Source organism: Anolis sagrei, chromosome 4, assembly GCF_037176765.1.
Source record: "Anolis sagrei isolate rAnoSag1 chromosome 4, rAnoSag1.mat, whole genome shotgun sequence".
Classification (NCBI taxonomy): Eukaryota; Metazoa; Chordata; class Lepidosauria; order Squamata; family Dactyloidae; genus Anolis; species Anolis sagrei.
This window is the reverse complement of record NC_090024.1, coordinates 109,546,882-109,553,556: the sequence shown is the minus strand read 5'-3', so window position 1 is coordinate 109,553,556 and position 6,675 is coordinate 109,546,882.

Sequence of the window (6,675 nt, the reverse complement as noted above, 5' to 3'; positions counted from 1 at the left end):
GTATTGCAAGCACGTGATGAATTGAGAAGGTGGTCAAAACGGAAATCATCAGAAATATTGGTGGTCTCAGAGAAAGCAGAGGGAACTAGGAGCAGCATTGATGTTTAATTAATTGAAAAAGAACACAATTCAATCAAATTCAACATAAAACCGAAATTGCTTTGACATGGGTCATATTCCTATCGGTAATCTAAAAAACATACTTTCCAGCCATTATGCGGCATCCTAAAAAAGAAACAACAGACCAGAGTATAAGGAATCATCATTATTTTTATTATCCAATAAAAAACACAAATTAAAAGGAAACCGTCCAGTGACCGCGTCGTCCTGAGCCGGATTCGAACTCCTACCATTGAGGGCTCAATCCAGACGCTCAGCGCATGTCGCCACCTAGGCACTCCTCGAGATTCCGCCTGGAAAACAGCCTCAAGAAGCGGACAGTTAGAATGTGAAAGAGGGAGGGGGGAACTGCTCGTGATGTCATCACGCCACTCACTCGCCTGGGAGAGGAGGCGGGACTAGCTGCAGGAATGGCCGTGGCCGAGATCAATAGGTCAGCAAGCTGGAAGGCAGGACTCGCCCAGGGAGGGAAGGAGGGGGCTTAGGGGCCTAGGGGCTTAGGGACAACAGCACAGGACATCCAAGTCCGAACCTGGGCCGTCCCCCCTTAGCGCCAGCGGCGGTCTCCCATCCAAGTCCGAGCCTGGGCCGGTCCTGCTTAGCGTCCATTTGCATACTCCCATTCAAATCTGAACCTGGGATGGCCCCGCTTAGTGCCCGTGGGCTTACGGCCCTCGTTCAGAACGGATGGGAGACCGCTCAAGACCGATAAGCAGGGACGGCCACGCTTCGAACTTGTACGGGAGAACGCCCGTGGGTCCCAGGCTGTGTTTCCGAGAGCAAAAGCAATCCCAATGAATTGGACCCTCCGGCTCTGTTTCACATATTGTTATTGCTCTTCAAGGACGGGAAGCTCCTGTCCAGATCGATTCCCAAAATATTATTTCTGTATTTCGTTGTTCATTTACCGTATATACTCGAGCATCAGCCTACCTGAATATAAGCCTAGGCTCCCAATTTTTGACAAAAATCTGGGAAAACTTCTTGACTCGAGTCGAGAAGCCAACGGTGGGAAACGCAGCAGCTACTGGTCAATTTGAAAAATGAAAACAGATACATTCTTAGTAAAATTACATTAATAGAGGGATCGATAGGTTAAATGAATATTCATGTGAATAATATTAGTACTGATTATATTAACAACAACAATGAGAGTTGGAAGGGAGTTCTAAAGGCTCTCTAGTCCAAGGCTCTTCATTCTGCCTTCATGCAGGGAAAGCAAAGTGAAGGGCTGCCTGACATATGGCCAACCAGCCCTAAATTTAAGAATAATAATAATAATAATAATAAGAAGAAGAATAAGAAGAAGAAGAAGAAGAAGAAGAAGAAGAAGAAGCAGCAGCTTTGGTTTAAGAATAATAATAATAATAATAATAATAATAATAATAATAATAATAATATGATGATGATGATGATGATGATGATGATGAAGAAGAAGAAGAAGCAGCAGCTTTGGTTTAAGAATAATAATAATAATAATAATAATAATAATAATATGATGATGATGATGATGATGATGATGATGAAGAAGAAGAAGAAGCAGCAGCTTTGGAAGGGAGCTGTAAATGCTCTCTAGTCCAAGGCTCTTCATTCTGCCTTCATGCAGGGAAAGCAAAGTGAAGGGCCGCCTGACATATGGCCAACCAGCCCTAAATTTAAGAATAATAATAATAATAATAATAAGAAGAAGAAGAAGAAGAAGAATAAGAAGAAGAAGAAGAAGAAGCAGCAGCTTTGGTTTAAGAATAATAATAATAATAATAATAATAATAATATGATGATGATGATGATGATGATGATGATGATGAAGAAGAAGAAGAAGCAGCAGCTTTGGAAGGGAGCTGTAAATGCTCTCTAGTCCAAGGCTCTTCATTCTGCCTTCATGCAGGGAAAGCAAAGTGAAGGGCCGCCTGACATATGGCCAACCAGCCCTAAATTTAAGAATAATAATAATAATAAGAATAAGAAGAAGAAGAAGAAGAAGAAGAAGAAGAATAAGAAGAAGAAGAAGAAGCAGCAGCTTTGGTTTAAGAATAATAATAATAATAATAATAATAATAATAATAATAATATGATGATGATGATGATGATGATGATGATGATGATGATGATGAAGAAGAAGAAGCAGCAGCTTTGGAAGGGAGCTGTAAATGCTCTCTAGTCCAAGGCTCTTCATTCTGCCTTCATGCAGGGAAAGCAAAGTGAAGGGCCGCCTGACATATGGCCAACCAACCTTAAGTTTAATAATAATAATAATAATAATAATAATAATATGATGATGATGATGATGATGATGATGATGATGATGTAGAAGCAGCAGCAGCTTTGGAAGGGAGCTGTAAAACTCTCTAGTCCAACACTCTTCCTTCTGCCTTCATGCAGGGAAAGCACAGTCAAAGCACCCCCGATAGATGGCCATTCAGCCTTGTTATTAATACTATTATTAATAATGATAGATTTGGAATGGAGCTCATGTAGTCCAACCCCCTGCTCTCTTCATTCAGCGCAAGCCAATTCAAAGTACAGCACCTCCCGGTCCCGGAAGTCAGGCGGGCAGGCCGTTGCAAGAAGAGGTCAGCTCAGGCCTCCGTAGCATACCACAATATTCCCAGTATGTATCGCTGTATTGTACTCTTCCACTATACCAGAGAGTTATTAGTCATTTGACATGAAATATATAATATACAACCAATACTCTGATTATTAAATATTTTTCAGAATTGTTCCTTAATTAAAGGGCTAGATTGCTGGCAATTTTTTTTTAATAAATCAAAAGTACAGCACAACTGCAAGTCTTTGATTCAGGAAATGTTTCTTGACTATATTTGAGGTGGATCTATCCTCATGTTTAGACGATATTCCCATTTTGGGAAAAATCCAGAAGATAGTCAATCTGGGGTCATTCTTTCTCAGCCTTGGTTCACCTCCTCCATAGAAAAACCATCCAAAAGGTCTACCCAGGTCGGAGAATGGTGCTTTCCATCCATATTTCCACTCCAGTTCTTATTCCTAAAGGACGGGCAGCTCCTGTGAAGATCAACTCCCAAGGCGCCACAATTTTGGAACGTGATTCCGAATGTGACACGAATTGGAGCACCTTTGTTCAAGGCGACGGAGAATGAACGTTGGGAGTATTGCAAGCACGTGATGAATTGAGAAGGTGGTCAAAACGGAAATCATCAGAAATATTGGTGGTCTCAGAGAAAGCAGAGGGAACTAGGAGCAGCATTGATGTTTAATTAATTGAAAAAGAACACAATTCAATCAAATTCAACATAAAACCGAAATTGCTTTGACATGGGTCATATTCCTATCGGTAATCTAAAAAACATACTTTCCAGCCATTATGCGGCATCCTAAAAAAGAAACAACAGACCAGAGTATAAGGAATCATCATTATTTTTATTATCCAATAAAAAACACAAATTAAAAGGAAACCGTCCAGTGACCGCGTCGTCCTGAGCCGGATTCGAACTCCTACCATTGAGGGCTCAATCCAGACGCTCAGCGCATGTCGCCACCTAGGCACTCCTCGAGATTCCGCCTGGAAAACAGCCTCAAGAAGCGGACAGTTAGAATGTGAAAGAGGGAGGGGGGAACTGCTCGTGATGTCATCACGCCACTCACTCGCCTGGGAGAGGAGGCGGGACTAGCTGCAGGAATGGCCGTGGCCGAGATCAATAGGTCAGCAAGCTGGAAGGCAGGACTCGCCCAGGGAGGGAAGGAGGGGGCTTAGGGGCCTAGGGGCTTAGGGACAACAGCACAGGACATCCAAGTCCGAACCTGGGCCGTCCCCCCTTAGCGCCAGCGGCGGTCTCCCATCCAAGTCCGAGCCTGGGCCGGTCCTGCTTAGCGTCCATTTGCATACTCCCATTCAAATCTGAACCTGGGATGGCCCCGCTTAGTGCCCGTGGGCTTACGGCCCTCGTTCAGAACGGATGGGAGACCGCTCAAGACCGATAAGCAGGGACGGCCACGCTTCGAACTTGTACGGGAGAACGCCCGTGGGTCCCAGGCTGTGTTTCCGAGAGCAAAAGCAATCCCAATGAATTGGACCCTCCGGCTCTGTTTCACATATTGTTATTGCTCTTCAAGGACGGGAAGCTCCTGTCCAGATCGATTCCCAAAATATTATTTCTGTATTTCGTTGTTCATTTACCGTATATACTCGAGCATCAGCCTACCTGAATATAAGCCTAGGCTCCCAATTTTTGACAAAAATCTGGGAAAACTTCTTGACTCGAGTCGAGAAGCCAACGGTGGGAAACGCAGCAGCTACTGGTCAATTTGAAAAATGAAAACAGATACATTCTTAGTAAAATTACATTAATAGAGGGATCGATAGGTTAAATGAATATTCATGTGAATAATATTAGTACTGATTATATTAACAACAACAATGAGAGTTGGAAGGGAGCTGTAAATGCTCTCTAGTCCAAGGCTCTTCATTCTGCCTTCATGCAGGGAAAGCAAAGTGAAGGGCCGCCTGACATATGGCCAACCAGCCCTAAATTTAAGAATAATAATAATAATAATAATAATAATAATAATAATAAGAAGAAGAAGAAGAAGAAGAAGAAGAAGCAGCAGCTTTGGTTTAAGAATAATAATAATAATAATAATAATAATAATAATAATAATAATAATAATATGATGATGATGATGATGATGATGATGATGATGATGAAGAAGAAGAAGCAGCAGCAGCTTTGGAAGGGAGCTGTAAATGCTCTCTAGTCCAAGGCTCTTCATTCTGCCTTCATGCAGGGAAAGCAAAGTGAAGGGCCGCCTGACATATGGCCAACCAACCTTAAGTTTAATAATAATAATAATAATAATAATAAGAAGAAGAAGAATAAGAAGAAGAAGAAGAAGAAGAAGAAGAAGAAGAAGCAGCAGCTTTGGTTTAAGAATAATAATAATAATAATAATAATAATAATAATAATAATATGATGATGATGATGATGATGATGATGATGATGAAGAAGAAGAAGAAGCAGCAGCTTTGGTTTAAGAATAATAATAATAATAATAATAATAATAATATGATGATGATGATGATGATGATGATGATGAAGAAGAAGAAGAAGCAGCAGCTTTGGAAGGGAGCTGTAAATGCTCTCTAGTCCAAGGCTCTTCATTCTGCCTTCATGCAGGGAAAGCAAAGTGAAGGGCCGCCTGACATATGGCCAACCAACCTTAAGTTTAATAATAATAATAATAATAATAATAATAATAATATGATGATGATGATGATGATGATGATGATGATGATGTAGAAGCAGCAGCAGCTTTGGAAGGGAGCTGTAAAACTCTCTAGTCCAACACTCTTCCTTCTGCCTTCATGCAGGGAAAGCACAGTCAAAGCACCCCCGATAGATGGCCATTCAGCCTTGTTATTAATACTATTATTAATAATGATAGATTTGGAATGGAGCTCATGTAGTCCAACCCCCTGCTCTCTTCATTCAGCGCAAGCCAATTCAAAGTACAGCACCTCCCGGTCCCGGAAGTCAGGCGGGCAGGCCGTTGCAAGAAGAGGTCAGCTCAGGCCTCCGTAGCATACCACAATATTCCCAGTATGTATCGCTGTATTGTACTCTTCCACTATACCAGAGAGTTATTAGTCATTTGACATGAAATATATAATATACAACCAATACTCTGATTATTAAATATTTTTCAGAATTGTTCCTTAATTAAAGGGCTAGATTGCTGGCAATTTTTTTTTAATAAATCAAAAGTACAGCACAACTGCAAGTCTTTGATTCAGGAAATGTTTCTTGACTATATTTGAGGTGGATCTATCCTCATGTTTAGACGATATTCCCATTTTGGGAAAAATCCAGAAGATAGTCAATCTGGGGTCATTCTTTCTCAGCCTTGGTTCACCTCCTCCATAGAAAAACCATCCAAAAGGTCTACCCAGGTCGGAGAATGGTGCTTTCCATCCATATTTCCACTCCAGTTCTTATTCCTAAAGGACGGGCAGCTCCTGTGAAGATCAACTCCCAAGGCGCCACAATTTTGGAACGTGATTCCGAATGTGACACGAATTGGAGCACCTTTGTTCAAGGCGACGGAGAATGAACGTTGGGAGTATTGCAAGCACGTGATGAATTGAGAAGGTGGTCAAAACGGAAATCATCAGAAATATTGGTGGTCTCAGAGAAAGCAGAGGGAACTAGGAGCAGCATTGATGTTTAATTAATTGAAAAAGAACACAATTCAATCAAATTCAACATAAAACCGAAATTGCTTTGACATGGGTCATATTCCTATCGGTAATCTAAAAAACATACTTTCCAGCCATTATGCGGCATCCTAAAAAAGAAACAACAGACCAGAGTATAAGGAATCATCATTATTTTTATTATCCAATAAAAAACACAAATTAAAAGGAAACCGTCCAGTGACCGCGTCGTCCTGAGCCGGATTCGAACTCCTACCATTGAGGGCTCAATCCAGACGCTCAGCGCATGTCGCCACCTAGGCACTCCTCGAGATTCCGCCTGGAAAACAGCCTCAAGAAGCGGACAGTTAGAATGTGAAAG